This window comes from Aotus nancymaae, unplaced genomic scaffold (assembly GCF_030222135.1).
Source record: "Aotus nancymaae isolate 86718 unplaced genomic scaffold, 86718_ANA_hifiasm-v0.15.2.pri h1tg000032l_0, whole genome shotgun sequence".
NCBI classification, from domain to species: Eukaryota; Metazoa; Chordata; class Mammalia; order Primates; family Aotidae; genus Aotus; species Aotus nancymaae.
The window spans coordinates 501,763-525,937 of record NW_026988445.1 but is presented as its reverse complement, the minus strand read 5'-3'; the positions used below and the strand labels follow the sequence as shown (position 1 = coordinate 525,937).

Here is a 24,175-nt window from a genome sequence, read left to right as displayed (position 1 = left end):
TTGATGGAACTGAAAAACACAACACGAGAACTTCACGAAGCATGCACAAGTTTAAACAGTCGAATTGATCAAGTAGAAGAAAGGACATCAGAAGTCGAGAACCAGCTCAGTGAAATGAAACGAGAAGACAAGATTGGAGAAAAAAGGATGAAAAGGAATGAGCAAAGTCTCCAGGAAATATGGGACTATGTGAAAAGACCTAATCTACGTTTGATAGGTGTACCTGAATGTGATGAAGAGAATGAATCCAAGTTGGAAAATACTCTTCAGGATATCATTCAGGAAAACTTTCCCAACCTGGCAAGGCAGGGTAATATTCAACTCCAGGTAATACAGAGAACACCACAAAGATATTCTTCAAGAAGACCAACCCCAAGGCACATAATTGCCAGATTTATTAGGGTTGAAATGAAGGAGAAAATACTAAGGGCAGCCAGAGAGAAAGGTCAGGTTACCCATAAAGGGAAACCTATCAGACTTACAGCAGATCTCTCAGCAGAAACCCTACAAGCCAGAAAAGAGTGGGGACCAATATTTAACATCCTTAAAGAAAAAACTTTCAACCTAGAATTTCACATCCAGCCAAACTAAGCTTTATAATCGAAGGAAAAATTAAATCTTTTGCGAACAAACAAGTACTTAGAGAGTTCACCACCACCAGGCCTGCTTTACAAGAGCGTCTGAAAGAAGCACTATACATCTAAAGGAACAACCAATATCAGCCTTTCCAAAAATATATCAAAAAGAAAAGAACATTAACACAACGAAAAATTTACACTAACTAATGGGCAAAACAGCCAGCTAGCATCAAATGCTAGTATTAAACTTATATATATTCTAATTGGATAAAAAGCCAAAACCCATTGGTATGCTGCATCCAGACCCATCTCACATGCAACGATACACAAAGACTCAAAACAAAGAGAAGGAGGAAGATTTATCAACCAATCAGAGAGTCAAAATAAACAAATAAAAAGCAGGAGATGCAATTCTCGCCTCTGATAAAGTAGACTTTAAAGCAATAAAGAGCAAAAGAGGCAAAGAAGGACATTACATAATGGCAAAAGGATCAATGTAACAAGAAGAGCTAACGATTTTATAGATCAACGAGACAGAAAATTAACAAGGACATCCAGGACTTGAACTCAGACCCAGAACAAGTAAACTTAATAAACATTTATAGAACTCTCCACTTCAAATACATAAAACATACATTACCACCTCACACCTATTCCATAAGTGACTACATAATTGGAAGTAAATCACTCCTCAGTAATTGCATAGCATTTCTTAGGTTTAAATGAAATATTGGTTGGCTGCTCGTTTGTTATTTTCTTCCCTTATTCCTTCCTGTTTACATCAAGTATAATTATTGGTATAAAAGAGGTTTTCAATACCCATTACTAAACTGCATTCTAGCCTGGGCAAGAAAGCAATACTCCCACTCTCTCTCTCTTTCTCTTCCTTTGTCCTCCTCTTCTTTATTCTTTTTCTTTCTTTCTTTCAAAAAAAAAAAGAAAATGTTTGTAATGCTTTCATCTCCTCCTCTCTAAAAATGTCTACCAAGCTTCTCATCATTGGAAATTATCCAAGTCTGAAATTATCAAGGCACCGTATGAAAAGCCAGTGAAGTGCACTGATTGAAAAGCACAGTTTAACAATGGCCACACATGGATTTGAGCCCCTTCTGTACCCTTTCCAGCTCTGTGATGGGTAGTTATACAATCTAAGCCTCCATTTCTTCATCTACAATATGGGGAGGTTATCATAGTATATATCTTACAATATTATTTTGAGGACTCGATGAGATAAAGTAGCATAACACCTAGTTAGAAATCATGTTAGCTAGTCATTAAAAAAAAAAAAAAAAAGAAAAAAAAAAAGAAAGTTGGTAATTACAAAGACAACAGACGGATAAATATATAATGAAGGGAAGAAACCAGAGTAAAAAGGCAGAGAATACTCAAAATCAGAATGCCTCTCCCTCTACAGGGGATCGCAATTCCTCATCAGTAACGGAACAAGGCTTAATAGATTATGAGTGTGTTCCAATAACAGAAGCAGGTTTCAAAACGTGGGTGATAAGAAACTTCTGTGAATTAAAAGAACTTGTTCTAACCCAATGCAAAGAAACTAAGAACCTTGAAAAAAGGTTTGACGAAATGTTAACGAGAATCGACAATTTAGAGAGGAATATAAGTGAATTGATGGAGCTGAAAAACACAACACGAGAACTTCGCGAAGCATGCACAAGTTTAAACAGTCGAATTGATCAAGTAGAAAAAAGGATATCAGAGGTCGAGACCCAGCTCAGTGAAATGAAACGAGAAGACAAGATTGGAGAAAAAAGGATGAAAAGGAATGAGCAAAGTCTCCAGGAAATATGGGACTATGTGAAAAGACCTAATCTACGTTTGATAGGTGTACCTGAATGTGATGAAGAGAATGAATCCAAGTTGGAAAATACTCTTCAGGATATCATTCAGGAAAACTTTCCCAACCTGGCAAGGCAGGGTAATATTCAACTCCAGGTAATACAGAGAACACCACAAAGATATTCTTCAAGAAGACCAACCCCAAGGCACATAATTGCCAGATTTATTAGGGTTGAAATGAAGGAGAAAATACTAAGGGCAGCCAGAGAGAAAGGTCAGGTTACCCATAAAGGGAAACCTATCAGACTTACAGCAGATCTCTCAGCAGAAACCCTACAAGCCAGAAAAGAGTGGGGACCAATATTTAACATCCTTAAAGAAAAGAACTTTCAACCCAGAATTTCACATCCAGCCAAACTAAGCTTTATAATCGAAGGAAAAATTAAATCTTTTGCGAACAAACAAGTACTTAGAGAGTTCACCACCACCAGGCCTGCTTTACAAGAGCTTCTGAAAGAAGCACTATACATATAAAGGAACAACCAATATCAGCCTTTCTAAAAATATATCAAAAAGAAAAGAGCATTAACACAATGAAAAATTTACACTAACTAATGGGCAAAACAACCAGCTAGCATCAAATGCCAGTATTAAACTTATATATATTCTAATTGGATAAAAAGCCAAAACCCATTGGTATGCTGCATCCAGACCCATCTCACATGCAACGATACACAAAGACTCAAAACAAAGAGAAGGAGGAAGATTTATCAACCAATCAGAGAGTCAAAATAAACAAATAAACAAAAAGCAGGAGATGCAATTCTCGCCTCTGATAAAGTAGACTTTAAAGCAATAAAGAGCAAAAGAGGCAAAGAAGGACATTACATAATGGCAAAAGGATCAATGTAACAAGAAGAGCTAACGATTTTATAGATCAACGAGACAGAAAATTAACAAGGACATCCAGGACTTGAACTCAGACCCGGAACAAGTAAACTTAATAAACATTTATAGAACTCTCCACTTCAAATACACAAAACATGCATTACCACCTCACACCTATTCCAAAAGTGACTACATAATTGGAAGTAAATCACTCCTCAGTAATCGCATAGCATTTCATAGGTTTAAATGAAATATTGGTTGGCTGCTTGTTTGTTATTTTATTCCCTTATTCCTTCCTGTCTACATCAAGTATAATTGTTGGTATAAAAGAGGTTTTCAATACCCATTACTGAACTGCATTCTAGCCTGGGCAAGAAAGCAATACTCCCATTCTCTCTCTCTCTTTCTCTTCCTTTTTCTTCCTCTTCTTCATTCTTTTTCTTTCTTTCAAAAAATAAAAAATAAAAATAAAATAAAATAGAAAAGAAAAAGAAAAGAAATAATAAAAATTAAAACAGAAATCAATGAAATTGAAAACAAAATTAATGGAGAAAAATCAACAAAACCAGGGGCTGTTTGTTTGAAAAGATCAATAAAATCAATAAGTCTCTAGCCAAGAGCAAAAGGGAGAAGACACAAATTACTTACGTCAGAAGTGAAAGGAGGGACATTACTAAAGATCCCATGGACATTCAAAGGATAATAAAGGAATACTGTGAATGACTCTGCCCCATAAATTTGATAACCTAGATGAAATGGACCAGATCCTTGAAAGTCATAATCTGCTAAAACTTACACAAGAAAAAATAGACAATCTGAATTGCCTGTATCTATTACATAAATTAAACCAAAAATTAATAACTTTTCAACACAAAGTACCAGGCCCAGATGAGTTCATTAGTGAATTCTACCAAACATTTAAGGAAAAAAAATTATACAAATTGTTTACAATCTCTTTCAAAAAAATAAAAGCGGGAATACTTCCTAACGCACACTATGAGGTCAGCATTACATTAACACCAAAATCAAACAAAGATAATACAAGAAAAGAATACTACAGACCAACCTGTCATTAATATAAATGTAAAAATCTTCAACAAAATATTAGCAAATCAAATTGAACAATGTGTAAAATGAACCATAAACCAAGACCAAATGGGAAGTATCACATGTGTGCAAACTTAATTCAACTTTTGGAAAGCATTTAAAGAAAATCACATGGCTGTGTGTGGTGGCTCATGCCTATAATCCCAACACTTTGGGAGGTAAAGGTGGGCAGATCACTTGAGGTCAGGAGTTCAAGACCAGACTGGCCAACATGATAAAACCCCGTCTCTACTAAAAATACAAAAAAATTAGTTGGGTTTGATGGTGCACACCTGTAATCCCAGCTACTTGGGTGGCTGAGATGAGAGAATCACTTGAACCCAAGAGGCAGAGGCTGCAGTGAGCTGAGATCATGAAACTGCACTCCAGTCTGGGTTATGAAGCAAGACTCTGTCTCAAAAAAAAAAAAAAAAGAAAAGAGAGAAAGAAAAAGAAAATCACATGACCGTATCAATAGATGCAGAAAAAGCATTTAACAAAATCCAACACCCACTCATGCTAAAAACTCATAAAAGTAAGGATAGAAGAAAACTTCCTCAATTTGATAAAGAACATCTACAAAAATATATAGCTTACATCATGTTTAATGGCAAGAAACTCAAAGCTTTCCTGCTAAGATCAGGAATAAGGTAAGGATAAGAATGTCCCCTCTCACAACTGCTTTTCTTTTTTCTTTTCTTTTCCTTTCTTTCTTTCCTCTTCTATTCTCTTTTTTCTTCTTTTCTTTTTCTTTTGAGATGGAGTCTCACTCTGTTGCCCAGTCTGGAGTGCAGTGGCTTGATCTTGGCTATTTGCAACCACTGCTTCCCATGTTCACGTGATTCTCCTGCTTCAGCCTCCCAAACAGCTGGGGCTACTTGAACTCCTGACCTTAAGTGATCCACCTGCCTCGGCCTCCCAAAGTGTTGGGATTATAGGTGTGAGCCACTGCACCCAGCACAACTGCTTTTCAATACCATACTGGAATTCCTAGCTAATGTAATAAGAAAAGGAAATAAAAGGTATATGGATAGAGAAGAAAGAAGTAAAACTGTCTTTGTTTGCAAATGACATGATCATCTATGTAGAAAATCAAAATAATTGACAAAAAAAAACCCCTCTTGGATCTAATAAATAATTATAGCAAGGTTGCAGGATACAAGGCAAATACACAAAAGTGAATCAGTTTTTTGTTTTATTTGTTCTTTCGTTTTCTGTTTTTTGAGATAGAGTCTTGCTTTGTTGCCCAGGCTGGATTGCAATGGCATGATCTTGGCTCACTGCAATCTCCGCCTTCTGGGTTCAAGCAATTCTCCTGCCTCAGCCTCCCAAATAGTTGGGATTACAGGTGCATGCCACTGTGCCTGGCTAATTTTTATATTTTTAGTAGAGATGGGGTTTTGCCATGTTGGCCAGGCTGGTTTTGAGCTCCTGACCTCAGCTGATCCACCTGCCTTGGCCTCCCAAAGTGCTGGGATTATAGGCCGGAGCTACTGTGCCCAGCATCAGTTTTCTATATGCCATCAATAAACAATGGAATTTGAAATTAAAAACACATAATTATATTAGCACCCCAAAAATGAAATAATTAGGTATAAATCTAGCAAAATATGTACAAAATCTATATGAGGAAAACTACAAAACTCTTATTAAAGAGGTCAAAAAAGAACTAAATAAATGGCGACATATTCCATATTCCTGGTTGGAAAGACCCAATATTGTTAAAATGTCAGTTCTTCCCAACTTGATCTATAGATTCAGAACAATCCCAAGCAAAATCCCAGAAGTTATCTTGTGGGTATCTCTTACAGAAAGAGATAAAAGACTCAGAATAGTCAACACAATATTGAGGGAGAAGAACAAAGTTGGAGGACTGACACTACCCAACTTCAGGACTTACTGTAATGCTATAGTAATCAAGACAGTGTGGTATTGGCAAAGGAATAGATAAATAAATCAATAGAACAGAATAGAGAGCCTAGAAATATACTCACTTAACAACAGTCAAAGACAAAGCAGCAAAGGCAACATAATGGAGCGAAGACAGTATTTTCTACAAATGCTTCTGGAACAACTAGACAACCACATGCCAAAAAAGAAAAAGAAAAAACCTAGACATAGACTTACATCTTTCACAAAAATTAACTCAAAATTGACCAGAGATCTAAATGCAAAACTACAAAACTCCTAGAAGATGACATAGGAGAAAATCTAGGTGACCTTGGGTTTGGCAATGACTTTTTAGATACAATACCAAAGGTACAATACTTAAAAGGAATAATTGATAAGCTGGGCCTTATTAAAATTAAAAGATTCTGTTTTGCTAAAGATATATCCAAAGGAACAAGAAGACAAGCCACAGACTGGGAGAATTTGCAAGAGACACATCTGATAAAAGTATTCTTTGTATATTTTAAGTAAATACTTACTTAAATATTTTTTATCTTACTCAAATATTTTTATCTTACTTAAATTTTTTAATATTTTTAAATACTTACTTAAATATTTACTTAAAATAGGCAGGATGCAGTGGCTCATGCCTGTAATCCCAGCACTTTGGGAGGCCAAGGCAGGTGGATCTCTTGAGGTCAAGAGTTCGAGACCAGCCTGGCCAACATGGTAAAACCTAATTTCTACTAAAAATACAAAAATTAGCCAGGTGTGGTGGTGTGCACCTGTAGTACCAGCTACTCAGAAGGCTGAAACAGGAGAATTGCTTGAACCCAGGAGGTGGAGGTTGCAGTGAGCTGAGATTGCACCACTGCACTCCAGCCTAGGTGACAGACCAAGATTTCATCTCAAAAAAGAAAAAAAACAAAAACAAAAACAAACATTTACTATTTACTTAAAATATACAAAGAACTCTTAAAATTTAACAATAAGAAAACAACCTCATTTAAAAAATGGGCGAAAGATCTGAACTGACACCTTATTAAAGAAGATATACAGATGGTAAGTAATCATGTGAAAAGGTGTTCAACATCATATGTCATTAGGGAACTGCAAATTAAAACAACACATCATTAAAATGGCCAAAATCCCAAACACTGACAACACCGAATGCTGGTAAGAATGTGGAACAGGAACTCTCATTCATTGCTGGTAGGAATGCAAAGTGGTACAGTCACTTCAAAAGACAGTTTGTCAATTTCTTACAAAATGAAGCATACTTTTATCATATATTCAATTGATCATGCTCCTTAGTATTTATCCAAATGAACTGAAAACTTATGCCTATACAAAAACTTGCATACAGATGTTAATAGCAGGTTTATTTATAATTTCCAAAGCTCAAAAGCAACCAACATGTCTTTTGGTAGGTGAATGGATAAGCTATGGTACATCCAGATAATAAAATACTACTCAGTACTAAAAAGATATGAGCTATCAAATCCAGAAAAGACAGGGAGGAAACATAAATGCATATTAGTACATAAAAAAAGCCAGTGTGAAAAGTTTACATACTATACCAACTACTATCATGCATTAATGACAGGGCCACATTCTCAGAAATACTTCATTAGGAGATTTCATTATTGTGCAAACATCATAGGTTGTACTTATACAAACCTATGTATTGGTATAAGTATTGGTATAGCCAATTGCTCCTAGGCTACCAACCTGTACATCACGTTACTGTACTGAATACTACAGACAGTTGTAACACAATAGTAAGTATGTATGACTAGAATGTCACTAATGCAGCCCATGACTGTATATGACATTTCTCAAAAGCCAAAACCATGGAGACAGTGAAAAGATGAGTAGTTACCAAGTGATAAGGGAAAGGGAGGGATAAACAGGTGGAGCATGGAGGATTTTGAAGGCAGTGAAATTACTCTATATGATACTATAATGGTGGATACATGTCATTATACATTTGTTCAAACCCATAGAATACATACGAAGAATGAACCTTCATGTAAATTATAGATTTTGAGTGATGATAATGTGTCTATGCAGATTCATTGTAACAAATGTACTGCTTTGGTGTGGGATGTTTATAGTGGGGGAATTTGTGAATATTTGGGGACAGGGGATATATGCGAACTCTCTGTACCTCCTGCTCAATTTGATGTGCCCTAAAACTGCTCTAAAAACTAAAATGTATTAAATAAATAAGGGTGTTATGTACATATGAGAGTACATATAACATTTTCTCATTCTTTCTCCCCATTTGCTTCCTCACTTTTCCCTCCTGGCCTTGCCTCTCTTCCCCTGGTCACACTCCTCACTTCTCACTGCCTTTCCATCCTTTCTCCTGCTTTTCTGTTTCTCCTCCCACCTGCTCCCTCCCTTCATCCTCCTGGTCCCTACCACTCACTTCTCTCCCACCTCCATCCTCTCTTTTGCTACCTCCCCTTCTACTTGCCCCCTTGCTTCTCCCCTCCTACCCCTACCCACCTGCTTCTCACCCCCTCCATTCTCTTTAGTCTCCCCCTCACCCCCCAACAAAAGCCTCCTTCCTTCTTCCCCTGGCCCTACCCCTCACTTTTGCAAGGCCTGCCATCATTTCTACCTATCCTTGCCCCCTCGCTGCTGTTTGGCAAGGTCTCCACCCTTTATTTCCCTCAGTCTCAAATTCTTCAATCCTATCTTGTTAAAAAAAAAAGAGAGAGAGAGAATACACATAACATGAATTAGTCTTTAATATACCATCTGCTTTGAAATAGTCTCTTCTTCCTAATACAGAGTTAGTGTTGAAATATTAGAACATTAAAAAATAGAGAAATAGAATCTAATTTTGAGGCCCCTTTTGAGATCTTAAGGCTCAAACCAAAGGTCTTGAAACTGACCCAATAGTCTCATAGACAGTTTTCTAAAAAATATAAACATGGAAATTGACCCTTCTGGTCTTAAAGCTGAAACTTTACATTCTTTTATCTGAGTTCCTTCCTCAGGAAAAGACCCTCCAGGCCTCTCAAAATGTACTGAAGAACTGAAACTCACCAGATCATCTCATCCTGACAATAAGATGCCAGGTCCCTCATACATCATGAATGCTTCCTTACCCTCCCCTTTTCCTACACATAGTTACATTTCTTCCCTGCTATATAAACCCCTAATTTTAGTTGGCTGGGGAGATGGATTTGAGACTGATTTCCCATCTGCTCAGCTGCAGCACCAATTAAAGCCTTATTCTTTGGCAATAATTGTTTGGCAATAATTATTGTCTCAGTGACTGGCTTTCTGTGTGGTGCACAGCAGGACCTAGATAGAACCCCTGGTGTGTTGGTAACAGTCTTCTGAACACGAAATGCAAACTCCAAGCCTCCTTTACCCTGTTTGGCTATTGGGAGTTTATTAATAATGCTAATTACAAAAGTTGAAAGTGTTTTCCAATCAATTCTAGCTTTTCTAAGAACACATTATAAATCTAAATATTTTTCATTCTGGGAAAAGATAAATAAACAGACGGAATTTATACCACTTGGTATATTCTTACTATATAGTCAGGAAAATGAAAATAAATATATTAGAAATGTGTATTTAGACACTATGTATTAGATAAGTGTATTGAAATGCTAGATCTTGAAAATGTAAGGGTTAGTGACAATATCAAGCTGTCCAGTATTACGTATAGCATATTATTTTTACATTTATTGGTATTTTTAATAGCATTATTTATGCAAAGTATAAAAACACAACAGGAACTCATGGGGAAGGAAGAAGGAGAGTAGGTGGAATGCAAGAGGAAACATAAGGATTTCAACCTTATTTTCAAGGTTTCCAAAAGAATCTGCTATGAAATTTCTTCTGATTTTCTCAAAGGGTCCTAAAGGGTAAAAGTTCCTTACCACTTCCGACCATTTAGTAAGGTAATATTTTCATCTGACTTTAGGTTGCGCTTCTATTTCATCTGACTTTAGATTGCATGTCTTAATTCTGGAATTCCAAAATTTGCGAATTTAATTTTTTCACTCTATCCTTACCATTGTGATTTTATAGGAGGTAGCCAGAAAGAGTTTAATCAGAGTTCATCAGACCTAGGGTTAAATCCTAGTTGTATCACTTGTTAGTAGTTTGGTGTTAAGCAAATTATTTAATTCTGTTCTTTTGTCTGCAAAATGGTGGTAGCAAAAACATTCCTCTCTGGTTGGTGTGAGGTAATATGTAACAGAGATATGCAAGTGCTGGGAAGGGAAGAGCATGGTCCCCTTAAATGATAAGGAAGTGGGGGGAAGGGAAGTGCTGGGTAGAGGAGGGCGTGGTCCCTGGCTATGGCTCCACCCCCATGGACCTGGGCGAGGACAGGCATTTCTGAACAAATGTTGCGTTTCCCAAGACCACCCTGGCCTGCCACAACCGCATCCTATGCCTTATTAAAAAAACTCCAAGACCCTAACAGGCAGACACAGGCGGCAGGATGTCAAGAGAAGCACATCAGCGGAAGAAGACACTAGTGGCTGGATGGTGAGAAGATGTCGAGGGGAGCACGCTGGCAAAAGAGTACATCAACAAATGCTGACATGCCAACAGGCCATCCACTGGCAGGACGAGGCAGCGTTTGCCCCGGGGCAGTTGGAGGAGAGCTGGGGATGCCAAGCGCCGGACACCAGGGGAAAACCATCGCCCTTCTGGCTGCCCCATCAGCTGAGAGCTACCTCCATTCAATAAAACCTTGCACTCATTCTCCAAGCCCACATATGATCCGATTCTTCCAGTACACCAAGGCAAGAACCCAGGATACAGAAAGCCCTCTGTCCTTGAGACAAGTCAGAGGGTCTAATTGAGCTGGTTAACACAAGCCGTCTATAGGCGGCAAAACTAAAAGAGCACCCTGTAACACATGCTCATTGGGGCTTCAGCTGTAAACATTCACCCCTAAACACTGCTGTGGGGTCGGATCCCCACAGCCTGCCCCTGTGTATGCTCCTCTAGAGGTTTGAGCAGCAGTGGGGCACTGAAGAAGCAAGCCACGCTCCCATCGCACGCCCTGCAAGGGGGATAAGGGAACCTTTCCCGTTTCAACAGCAGCTGGCATAAAGCTAGTACTCAGTAAATGCTAGCTTTTTTAAGACTTAAATCATATTCTTCTTCATTCTTTGAGTTTCTTTTCTTCAGTCTTTGAGTTTGCAGAAAAATGAATGACTGAATTCCAAGAGAAATATCTAGTCTGCAATGTAGTAGGTACACTGAGGCAGATGGCTAAAAATTTTACAGGGAAATATAAGTGATACGATAAAATATAAATTATAGTTCATGGATGTTTATTTTAGGGATTAAACAAAAAGTAAGTGAATATTTTCAAACACACCATTGAAGAGGAAGCTTATACATTGTAAAATGTATGATGTAAGGAATTGAGTGATTTCTACTAGCTTCAAAATACCATCAACAGCATTAACTGATTTAGTTATGTTATGTGATACATCACATAGATTACCTGTATTAACTATAAAATAAATGTTATGATCCAGAGTTACTAAGAATGAAATGGGTAGTGGGTAAACTGCCTAAGTGATTAATAAATGTGAAGGTATGTTGTAGTTTTGAATGTAATAGCAGCTATGGTTAATATGTGACCATATTCTAAAGTAATTAGACAATAGTTAATAAACCCTTTAATGAATCACTATCAGTCAGAACATTCAGAATAGAAGTCTTGTGTTTTTTTGATTACTTTAGATTCTGAGGCCTCCTTAAACAAAAAGTGGCTAGTCAAATATCTTTCAAAGTAGTCAAATATTTCTTAAGTGTGGTTCGTCTCTCCAAGAAGCAGCAAGTGGATATCATGTGTCTACAGAGACAGCACTCTGAAAAGAATATATCATTTATGTTCAATTCCAGTCAAAAATGCATAACCTGAATCTAATCCAACAGACAACATCAGCCAAACCCACAATAAGAGATGGTGTATAAAAGAACTGGCTTTTATTCTTTAAAATATGTCAATGTCATAAAGAACAAATATAGGCTGAGGCACTGTTCCAGACTGAAGGAGAAAAAAGGAATGTTATTCTAAATATAAGATGTGATCCTGGATTGAATCCTGTAGGGGGGAAAGGTATTATTGAGACAATCGATAAAATTGGAATATGTGTTACATATTAGATAAAAGTATTTTATCAATGTTAAATTCACTAAATTTAATAACTGAACAGTGGTTATGTAAAGAGAATATTCTTAGTCTTAGAAAATATACACTTAAGTTTTAAAGGCTATAGAGACCTGATATGCAACCTACTCTCAAATAATGTAGGAAAAATTTTATAGAGACAGAGAAAAAAGACTGATAAAGTAAGTTTGCAAAATATTTAAAATTGATGAATCTTGGTAAAGCATATGTGAAAAATTTGGGGTTATTTTTCCAACTATTCTGTAAGTTGTAAGATTATATCAAAATTAAAAGTTAATTTTAACAAGTATCCATGAATCACCTGAATCAGAGTACTGCAGTATTTGCTACAGACGCAGATTCATGAGACCTGCCACTGACTACTGAATTAGAAATTCAGGCAGTGTGGACAGGAGAGGTGACAGCCTGGCAATTTTCATTTACAAAACATTCTTGGTGACTGTTATTTACACTAAAGTTTGAAAACCATTGGGGGTGTACTTCAACTAAAAATCAGTTATGGCCAGGCACAGTGGCTCACACCTGTAATCTTAGCACTTTGGGAGGCTGAGGTGGGCAGATCACCTGAGGTCAGGAGTTCGAGACCAGCCTAGCCAACATGGTGAAACCCCATTTCTACTAAAAATACAGAAATTAGCTGGGTGTGGTGATGCACACCTGTACTCCCAGCTACTCAGGAGGCTAAGACAGGAGAATTGCTTGAACCCGGGAGGAAGAGGCTTCAGTGAGCTGAGATCGCGCCACTGCACTTCAGCTTGGGTGACAGAGTGAGATCCTGTCTCAAAAAAAAATCAGTTATAATGTGGCTGGGTACAGTGGTTCACACCTGTAAAACCAGCACTTTGGGAAGGCGAGGCAGGAGGATCCCTTGAGCCCAGGAGTTCAAGACTGGCCTGGGCAACACAAAGAGACCCTGTCTCAAAAACAAACAAAAAATATCGTAATTATAATGCTTTCATTGGCCAATGTATTTTATTTTCTTTTTTTTAAAAAAAAACTTTTAAAACTCAAAACCTTTTTGACTTTCTTCCATTTCTTACTTTTTAATTTTTTTACCTTAAAAAGAAAAAAATTAAATTTTCTAATTGTCCAGCTACCCTCCTTCAAGCCAGTGCATTTTTTAGCTTAACTAAATGCCTTAAAGAATACTACTGCTAGCTAAAATGGTTCATGTGTTTATCATGAGGTAAGTACGATACATATTCTATTCAATTCTCACAATAATTTCTATGAATTGCTATAATTATACTCCTTGTAGATAAGGAAATAGGGGCACAGAGAGGTTACACAAATTGCCAAGATCATATAGCTATTAAGGGATAAAGCCAGGATTGGAACCAAGGAAAATCTGACTCTAGGGCCATACTTTTGCCACTCTGCTTTTGAGCCTTGCTAGGAAACCACATGGTAAGGTTATTGGCTTTGGCTGTCATAAAATTGACATGTTATTTATCTCTTATAAAGTCAGCCTTTAATTGTATATTAAAGAAGGAAGCAGTGGTGCAGCTAATACAATGAACATTATGATAAGGCATGGAATTCCCCCTGCTACTCTTCCATCCTGGTGACAAAGCCTTGGCTCTGTGCCTAAAATAAGGCTACAGCTTGTTGTTTCTTCCTGAGCACTACTGTGATTTTCCCATCACAGATCCTTAGATACTCTTCAGCCTGCAGGTACCAGGCTGGGTGAGATCTGGGTATACCTTCTTCAGAAATCCACCCTTAGCATTGGTGGATTTCTTCAATGAGGTGGAATGTCATCACAGTTTTAAACTAGGAAAGGAATTGTTCCTGATGAAACCCAGGAAGTGACTTGACTAAAACAAAAAGTAAGCATTGCCCCAGGGTACAGCCCAGCCTCTTCTGGTATCTCCATTCTTCTGAGGCCCAGTTCTCTGCAGAAACAGTCATTCCACAGAGAAGAGCCTGAGAGGTAGCTTCCTGGACTCTCAACAATAAACCTGTGAATTGAGTTAGGTGTGCATTAGTCTCACTGATAGTATGGATAGAGCTGTACTGAAAACCAGCCTTCCAATTCCAGAGGCCAAGCTCTTCCATAAACTACACTGCCTCCTGAATAAAAGAGATCAATACTGAAAGTTTGTTGGAATCATGGCCTCATATGTTTGTGCAGATTGATAAGTGCAACCCTTGTGGTAAAAAGTAAAAATCTGTTTTTTCAGCTGTAGCCAGCTGGAATGTAATACCTAAAGAGTTAGTAATAATTTTTGTTGACAGATTCATCTTTTCTAATGAGAAAAATAGAAAGCTTTCAGCAAAAAACATCACTATTTTGAAAAGATTGATGAAGCATCCTCAGCTCAGCCCAACCACAGCGCAGTTGTAATCCTCCGTAAGAAACTTCAGGTTGCAGATGACATAATCTTATCTAAAAAATCTTAAGAAATCCACTTAAAAACCATAAGAACTAATACATGAGTTCAGCAAAGTTGAAGGATACAAGATTAATATACAGAAATCAATTATATTTCTATATGCCTGCTATGAAAACTGTGAAAATTAAATTAGGAAATCAATTCTATATACAACAGCACCAAGAAGAATAAAATACTTAGGAATAAATTTAATAAAAGATGTATAAAATCTCTACTCTGAAAACTACAAAATATTGTTAAAAGACATTAAAGAAGACTAAAAAAAAATGTATAGACCTAATATTGTTAAGATGGCAATACTCCCCAGGGCATTATAGATACAACACAATCCTTATCATAATTCCATCTGGCTTCTTTACAGAAATCAATAAGCTGATCCTAAAATTCTTATGGTAATTCAAGAGACCCAGAATAGCCAAACAATCTTGAAGAAGAATAAAGTTGGAGGACTCACACATCTTGATTTAAAAACTTACTACAAAGCTACAGTAATCAAAACAGTATGGTACCGGCATAAGTAATCAAAGTAGTGTGGTACTGGCGAAACAATATGAGACAGTCATACAGATTGATAGAATTGAGAGACCAGAAATAAACCCTCACATTTATGGTCAATGAATTCTGACAAGAGTTTTAAAACCCTCCAATGGAGAAAGGATAGTCTTTTTAACAAGTGGTACTGGGAAAACTAAATAGCCATATGCAAAGAATAAAGCTGGATCCCTCCTTACCTTGTACCATATATAAAAATCTATTCAAAATGTAGGATTAAAACTTAAGTCTTAAGTCTTAGAAAATGTAGCTGTAAAATTTTGTGATCTTAAGCAATGGTTTCCTAGCTATGGCATCAAATGCACAAACAACAACAAAATATAAATTGGACATTATTAAAATTAGAAGTTTTGTGCTTTACCCTCAAAAAAGTAAAAAGAAGCCAGGAGTGGTGGCTCATGCCTGTAATCCCAGCACTTTGGGAGGCCAAAGTGAGAGGATCACTTGAGTCCAGAAGTTCAAAACCAGCCTGAGTAACATAGCAAGACTTCATCTCTCAAAAAAAAAGAAAAAGTAGCCAGGTGTGGTGGTGTGCACTTGTGGTCCTAGCTACTCAGGAATCTGAGGTGGGAGGATAGCTTGAACCCAGGAGGTTGAGATTGCAGTGAGCCATGATTGTGCCACTGCACTCCAGCCTGGGTGACAGAGGAAGACACTGTTTCAAAAAAAGAAAGAAATAATGAAAGAAAAGAATAATTGAAAAGAAAATCTACAGAATGGAAGATAATATTTGCCATATATACCTCATAAAGAAGTTGCATTTAGAATATACATTACAACTTAACAATAAAAAGACAATCCAATTAAAACAAAGCATCTCAATAGAGATTTTTCCAAATATATACAAGGCAGGGTGCAGTGGCTCATGCCTGTAATCCCAGCAGTTTAGGAGGCCAAGATGGGCATATCACCACAAGATCAGCCTGGCCAACATGGCGAAACGCTGTCTCTATCAAAAATATAAAAATTAGCTGGGCATGGTGGTAAGCGCCTGCTATCCCAGCTGCCTGTGGGGCTGAGGCAGGGGAATAGCTTGAGCCCAGGAGGTGGAGGTTGCAGTGAGTCAAGATTGCACCATTGCACTGCAGCCTGGGTGACAAAGCAAGGCTGTCTAAAAACAAAAACAAATACATATATATATACACAATAACCAATAGGCACATGAAAAGATACTTTACATCATTAGTCATCAAATCAAAACCACAATGAGCTACCACTTCACATCCACTAGAACGGTTATAATCAAAAAGAGGGAAAATAAGTGTTGGCAAGAATGTGGGAAAATTGGAACCCTCCTACATTGCTGGTGGGAATGTAAAATGTATCACTGTTTTGGAAAAGTCAAGCAGTTCCTTGAAAGGTTAGATGTAGAGTTACCATATTACCCAGTAATTCCAATTCTGGGTACACATCCAAGAGAACTGAAAACCTATGTCCACACAAGAACTTGAACCTGAATGTTTACAGCAGCATTATTCATAATAGCCAAAAAGCAGAAACAATCCAAATGTCCATCAGCTGATGAACTAATAAATAAAATGTGTTATATTCAGATGATGGAATATGATTTGGCTGTGAAAAAAAGTGAAGTCCCAATACATTCTATAACTTGGATGAACCTTGAAAACATCATGCTAAGTGAAAGAAGCCAAACACAAAAGGCTACATATTGTGTTATTTCATTGATATGAAATGTCTACAAGAGGCAAATCCATAGAAATGAAAAACAGAATAGCCGTTTCCCAGGGCTATTGGTACTGGGAAATTTGGGGGAAAAGAAACGACTGCTAGTGGGATATGAGGTTTTTGGGGTTGATGAAAATGTTCTAAAAATGATTTTAGTGATAGTTGCACAACTCTGTGAATACACTAAAAACCATTATGTTGCATACTTTAAATGGGTGAATTGTGTAGGAAATGTGAATTATATCTCAATATATCTGATATATCTGTTACATATATTACTATATATTTATATATGCTTCTTCACATATATAACCATATATATTTTAATATTTGTCCATATATGCTTATGTATATCACCATATATGTATTCATTTATACATCTATAATTATATATAGATGTATATGTCTATATTTATATATTTATGATGATATACAAATGAATAAACATATAGTGGTATAAATATATATCTTTATATATTTAAAGAACCCTCAAGTTGCTCAATAGGTTCTTTACCGCTCAGAAGTTTGATGGATTCTAAATAGTAATGGCCAGGCACAGTGGCTCACGCCTGTAATCTCAGAACTTTGGGAGGCCGAGGCGGGTGGATCATAAGGTCAGGAGTTTGAGGCCAGCCTGGCCAAAATAGTGAAACCCTGTCTCTATTAAAAATACAAAACTTAGCCGGGCATGGTGGTGCACACCTGTGGTCCCAGTTACTCAGGAGGCTGAGGCAGGAGAATCTCATGAACCCAGGAGGTGGAGGCTGTGAAAATTGATATAGATGGTCTGCCACTGTGGGCTTTATCTTCAACATCGTCTCAATCCTTCTTATTAATAACATGAGTTATCCATTTGTAAACTGCTGATTTCTTTGGGGCATTGTCACCATAAACTTTTGATAAGGTATCAATGATTTCAACATTCTTCCACCCATCTATATCAATTTTCAAGGAAAAAATAAATTTTGTTCATGCTGTAATTGAAAAGGACCGATGATTAACAGCACAAACAATAGCCAGCACCATAGACATCACAATTGGTTTGGCTTACATAATTTTGACTGAAAAATTAAAGTTGAGCAAACTTTCCACTTGATAAGTGCCAAAACTGTTGTGCTCAGATCAGCTGCAGGCAAGAGCAGCACTTTCGATGGAAATTTTAAACAAGTGGGATCAATATCCTGAAGGATTTCTTTGAAGAATTGTAACTGGAGATGAAACATGGCTTTTCTAGTATGACCTTGAAGACAAAGCACAATCAAAGCAATGGCTGCTAAGAGGTCGAAGTGGTCCAGTCAAGGCAAGAGCAGACTGGTCAACAGTAAAGGTCATGGTAGCAGTTTCCTGGGATCCTCAATGGATTTTGCTTGTTGACTTCTGGCGGGGGATGGAGGGGGCAAAAGAATAACAACATTTATTTATTATGAGAATGTTTAGAGCTAACTAAAGCTTTAGTAGAAAAATGCCTGGGAAAGCTTCACCAGAGAGTACTTCTACACAACAATGCTTCCACTCATTCCTCTCATCAAACATGGGCAATTTTGCAAGAGTTTTGATGGGAAATCTTTAGGCATCCACCTTATAGTCCTGATTTGGCTCCTTCTGACTTGTTTTTTGTTTCCTAATCTTTAAAAATCTTAGGGCACTCATTTTCTTCAGTTAATAATGTAAAAAGACCCCATTGACATGGTTAAGTTCCCAGGACCCTCAGTTCCTTAGAGACTGAGGCTAATATCATCACTGATAAAAGTGTCTTGAATGTGATGGAGTTTATGTTGAGAAATAAAGTTTATAATTTTTATTTTTATCTTTTAATTCCATTTTTCTATGAACTTTTTGCTGTCCCCTCATACACAGTTTGTTATACCTATTAAAAAGGTGAAATATCTTCAAAGAATGTTAAAGTTATTACAAAGCCACAATGACAACTATAATTTCCTTCACTATGTTTAGTGCATGAGTTTAGAAATCTGAAAGAAGCAAATGAATATTTGCAAGTATGGCCAGAAGCACAGTTCTTATACCAATAAAACCAAGATAAGTAGCTCATGGAAATGACTGAAACACTTACTAGCAGGAGGAAAAAACATTTTAGAGTATATCCAGGTGTAAGTTTTTTTTGGCTTCATTTATAACCAATCTGTGTGGGGTTAGATGTGATTGTTAGGCTATAAAGAAGATCATTGCCGGGCGCGGTGGCTCAAGCCTGTAATCCCAGCACTTTGGGAGGCCGAGGCGGGTGGATCACGAGGTCAAGAGATCGAGACCATCCTGGTCAACATGGTGAAACCCCGTCTCTACTAATACAAAAAATTAGCTGGGCACGGTGGCGCGTGCCTGTAATCCCAGCTACTCAGGAGGCTGAGGCAGGAGAATTGCCTGAACCCAGGAGGCGGAGATTGCGGTGAGCCGAGATCGCGCCATTGCGCTCCAGCCTGGGTATCAAGAGCGAAACTCCGTCTCAAAAAAAAAAAAAAAAAAAAAAAAAAAAGAAGATCATTTTCCTCGAGGAACACGTTGATCTGAGGTGGTTGAAATGCCTAAAGGCAGCAAGTTAAGAGCCATAACTTTTCTTTATGGCCTCTGATTTCTGAAACTAAGGCTCAGACCAGATAGTTTATTTGAGCATACCTCGTTTTATTGCACTTCACTTTATTGTGCTTTGCAGATATCGTGCTTTTTACAAATTTAAGGTTTGTGGCAACGCTGTATTAAGCAAGTCTAACGGTGCCATTTTTCCAATAGCATGTTCTCACTTCTTGTCTCTGTGTCGCAATATTTTCAACTTTTATTATTATTATTATATCTGTAATGGTAATCTGTAATCAGTGATCTTTGATGTTACTATTGTAATTGTTTTGGGGTTCCAAGAGCCTTGCCCATAGAAGACGGTGAACTTAATTGATAAATGTGTATGTTCTGTTTGTTCCACCAACTGGCCATTCCCATCTTTCTCCCTCCCTTTGAACCTCCCTATTCCCTGAGGCACAATAATATTGGAATTTGGCAAATTAACAACCCTACAATGGCCTCTAAGTGTTCAAGTGAAAGGAAGAGTTGCATTTTTCACTTTAAATCAAAAGCTAGAAATGATGAAGCTTAGAAATGAGGAAGGTATTTTGAAAGCCACAACAGGCCAAAAACTAGGTCTTCTGCACACCAGTTACCCAGGTTGTGACTGCGAAAAAAACATTATTGAAGGAAATTAAAAGTGCTACTAGTGAACACATGAATAAGAAAGCGAAACAGCCTTACTGCAGATAGGGAGAAAGTTGTAGTGGTCTAGACAGATCAAATCAGCCACAACATTTACTTAAGCTAAAGTCTAATCCGGAGCAAGGCCCCAACTCTTTAATTCGATGAAGCCTGAGACAGGTGAGGAAGCTGCAAAAGAAAAGCTGGAAGCTAGCAGAGGTTTGTTCATGAGGTTTAAGGAAAGAAGCCATTTCCATAAAATAAAGCGCAAAGCGAAGCAGCAAGTGCTAATGTAGAAACTGCAGCAAGTTATCCAGAAGATCTAGCTAAGATGATTGATGAAGGGGGCTATACTACACCCTAGATTTTCAATGTAGACAGAATAGTTTTATATTGGGAGGAGATGCATCTAGGACTTTCATAGGTAGTAGGAAGTGAATGCCTGACTTCAAAGCTTCAAAGAATGGCTAAGGCTCTTGTTAGGGGCTAATGTAACTGATGACTGAATGGAAGCCAATGCTTATTTACCATTCTGAAAATTCTAGCCCTTAATAATTATGCCAAATTGACTATTTCTGTGATCTATCAATGGGACAACAAAGCGTGGATGACAGCGCATTTATTTATAACGCGGCTTACTAAATATTTTAAGCCCACTGTTGAGACTTACTATTCAGAAAAAAAAATTCATTTCAAAATATTATTGTTCATTGACAATGTACCTTGTCATCTGAGAACTCTGATGGAGAGGTCCAAGAAGATTAATGTTGTTTTCTTGCCTGCTAACGAAGTATCCATTCTGCAGCCCATGGATCAAGGAGTAATTTTGACTTTCAGATCCTATTATTGAAGAGAAATATATTTCATAAGGCTACATCTAACATGGATAGTGATTCTTCTGATGGATTAGGGCAAACTAAATTGAAAATCTAGGAAGGATTCTACGTGCCATTAAGAATGTGATTCATGGGAGGAGGTCAAAATATTCACAATAGCAGGAGTTTGCAAGAAGTTGATTCCAACCCTCATGGATGACTTTGAGGGATTTAAGTCTTCAGTGAAGGAAGTCACTGCAGATATGGTAGAAATAGCAAGAGAAATAGAATGAAAAGTGGAGCCTGAAGATATGAATGAATTGCTACAATCTCATGATCAAATTTGAATGGATGAGGAGTTGCTTCTAAGGATGAGCAAAGAAAGTAATTGCTTGAGATGAAACCTTCTCCTCCTGGTGAAGATGCTGTAAACATTGTCAAGATGACAACAAAGGATTTAGAATATTACATAAACTCAGTTGATAAAGCAGTGTCAGGGTTTGAGAGGACTGACTTCAATTTTTAAAGAAGGTCCACTGTGAATAAAATGCTATCTAACAGCATAGCATACTACAGGGAAATCTTTCATGAAAGAAGAGTCAATCAATGCTGCAAAATTCATAGTTGTCTTATTTTAAGAAATTGCCACAGCATCTCAACCTCCAGCAACTACCACTGTGATTAACCAGCAGCCATCAACATGGAGGCAAGACCCTTCACCAGCAAAAAATTACTTTGCTGAAGACTCATAATCGTTAGCATTTTTCAATAATAAAGCATTTTAAAATTAAGGTTTATACTTTTTTTTAGACATAATGGCACTTCACACTTAATAGACTATAGCATAATGTAAACATCACTTTTTTTTTTTTTTTTTTTGAGACAGAGTCTTGCTCTTGTCTCCAGGCTGGAGTGCAGTGGCGCAATCTCGGCTCACTGCAACCTCCGCCTCCCGGGTGCAAGCAATTCTTCCGCCTCAGCCTCCCGAGTAGCTGGGACTACAGGCGCGTGCCACCATACCCGGCTAAATTTTTTTGTATTTTTAGTAGAGACGGGGTTTCATCATGGTGAGGATGGTCTCGATCTCTTGACCTCGTGATCCACCCGCCTCGGCCTCCCAAAGTGCTGGGATTACAGGCGTGAGCCACCGTGCCCGGCCAAACATAACTTTTATATGCACTGGAAACAAAAAAATTTTATCACTCACTTTATTGTAGTGGTTTGGAAACAAAATTGCAGTATCTCAGAGGTATGCGTGTACTTTGGATAAGGCAAAATCCTTTTGTATAGACCCCACTGTTTTAGTGCTCAAGAGTATATAATTAGAGTAGTCCTATATAGGATTTGAATCCAGATTTCACTCTTATACTTGAGTTAATCTGTGTAGTCTCAGAAGTAGCATTTCTATCTCTCACCATGTCCTGCCAATTTTACCCCTAAATTTCTCTCAAACTCATCCTCTTTTCCTCAACTCCACTGTCATCACCCTAGCCCAAGCTACCATCTTCTCTTGTCTGGATACTGCAATAACCTCCTAACTGTCTTGTCAATTGCACTTCTTCCTGCCTACAGTTAGTTTTCTATAAAACCACCAAAATGTAAACTTTAGGAAAAAATCAGATCATATAACTATGAGGGTGACCAACCTTTTGGTTTGTCTGGGGCTGTTCCAATTTTTTTTTTTTTTTTTTTTTTGAGATGTAGTCTTGCTCTTGTCACCCAGGCTGGAGTGCAAATGGCACGATCTTGGCTAACTGCAACCTCCGCCTCCTGAGTTCAAGCGATTCTCCTGCCTCAGCCTCCCAAGTATCTGGGATTACAGGTGCCCACTATCACGCCTGGCTAATTTTTGTATTTTTAGTAGAGATGGTGGTTTGGCATGTTGGCTAGGCTGGTCTCAAATTCCTGACCTCGTGATTCGCCCACTTCGGCCTCCCAAAGTGCTGAGATTACAGGCATGAACCACTGCACCCTGCCAGCTGTTCCAATTTTAGCACTGACAGTCTCACATCCCTCAATCCTAGGCAAACTGGGATGGTAGGGCACCCTTGGATTCTGCTCAAAACCTGCCAGCACTTTCCAATCATCCTTGTAATAAAACCCTTTATGATGGTCTGCAAGACCCCATAGGGTGTTTCTCTTGCCTATCTGTCCAGCTCATCTTAGACTAGGCTCCCCTTGGACTCACCACTGTGGGTGCACTAGTTTTATCTTTATTTCAAGAACTCATTGTGACCTTTTTCACCACATGGACCTTCCCCTTCATTTACCTTCAGAGGATGTACTTTCTGCCTCTCTTAGTTAACCCAGGTTCGTTCCTCATATCCCAGCTTAATTGAGCTTCACTACATTCAGTTCCTCTAATACAAGCTCTCGGAACATTCTGTTCCTTTCCCTCAGGTCATGTACCTCAGTTTGTCATTATATAATTATCCATTAGTAGTTTTATGTCTGACTCCCATACTAGCCTGTAAACTCTTTAAGTGTAAAAACCACGTGTGTTTTTGTTTATCACTGTGGATTTGGCTCCTAGAATATGCCTAGGACATATAAAAAGGGGTTCAATAAATATCCACTTCAGTTCCACTGCTAATGCCACAGGCCAGACTTGAGATCTCTGAAGCCTTTCCCTGCTTCTTTCTTCCAAATCATAATGCCAACTAGTGTCATGCTAATCTTCCAGATGTGGATGTCCTGTAAATTTCCACAGACATCACTGTGTCCTGTATTGGTTTGCTGATCTGCCCATGTATATAATTAGAAAAGGTACACTTATTAAGAGTATACTATGCACCAGCACTGTGCTAAATACTTTATATATTTAATATAATTTGCTCCTCACAATCACCCTTGAGGAATGTTCTTCCTATTTTACATGTGAGGAGACAAAGGCTTAGAGAGATTAGGTTACTAATCTACTACTGCATAGAATTTGTAAGAGATGCACCCAGAATGGTACCTGATGCATAAACCCTTGCATTTCTGTCTTTCAATTGCATGTTTTATTAGTTAAAATTAGGCTTGGCTGTACATGACAAGAAAATCCAAAGCACAACAATAGTGGCTTAAACAAGATAGAAATTTATGTCTCTCTCATGGTTT

The 24,175-nt window shown here is 37.7% G+C and overlaps 1 protein-coding gene across 2 annotated transcripts in view; it reads right to left on the bottom strand.

Annotated features, from left to right (window-relative positions):
* The window catches only part of DTL (denticleless E3 ubiquitin protein ligase homolog), a 240,656-nt gene extending 218,740 nt beyond the window's left edge, over positions 1 to 21,916 (bottom strand). Inside the window, exon 1 of one of the 2 annotated variants that reach the window (XM_012459602.3) lies at positions 20,981 to 21,916. The gene's annotated coding sequence lies outside the window, so the exon portion shown is untranslated. The remainder of the gene's footprint in view (positions 1 to 20,980) is intronic. The other variant, XM_012459605.3, reaches the window with a different exon arrangement.
* Positions 21,917 to 24,175: the final 2,259 nt, after the last annotated feature.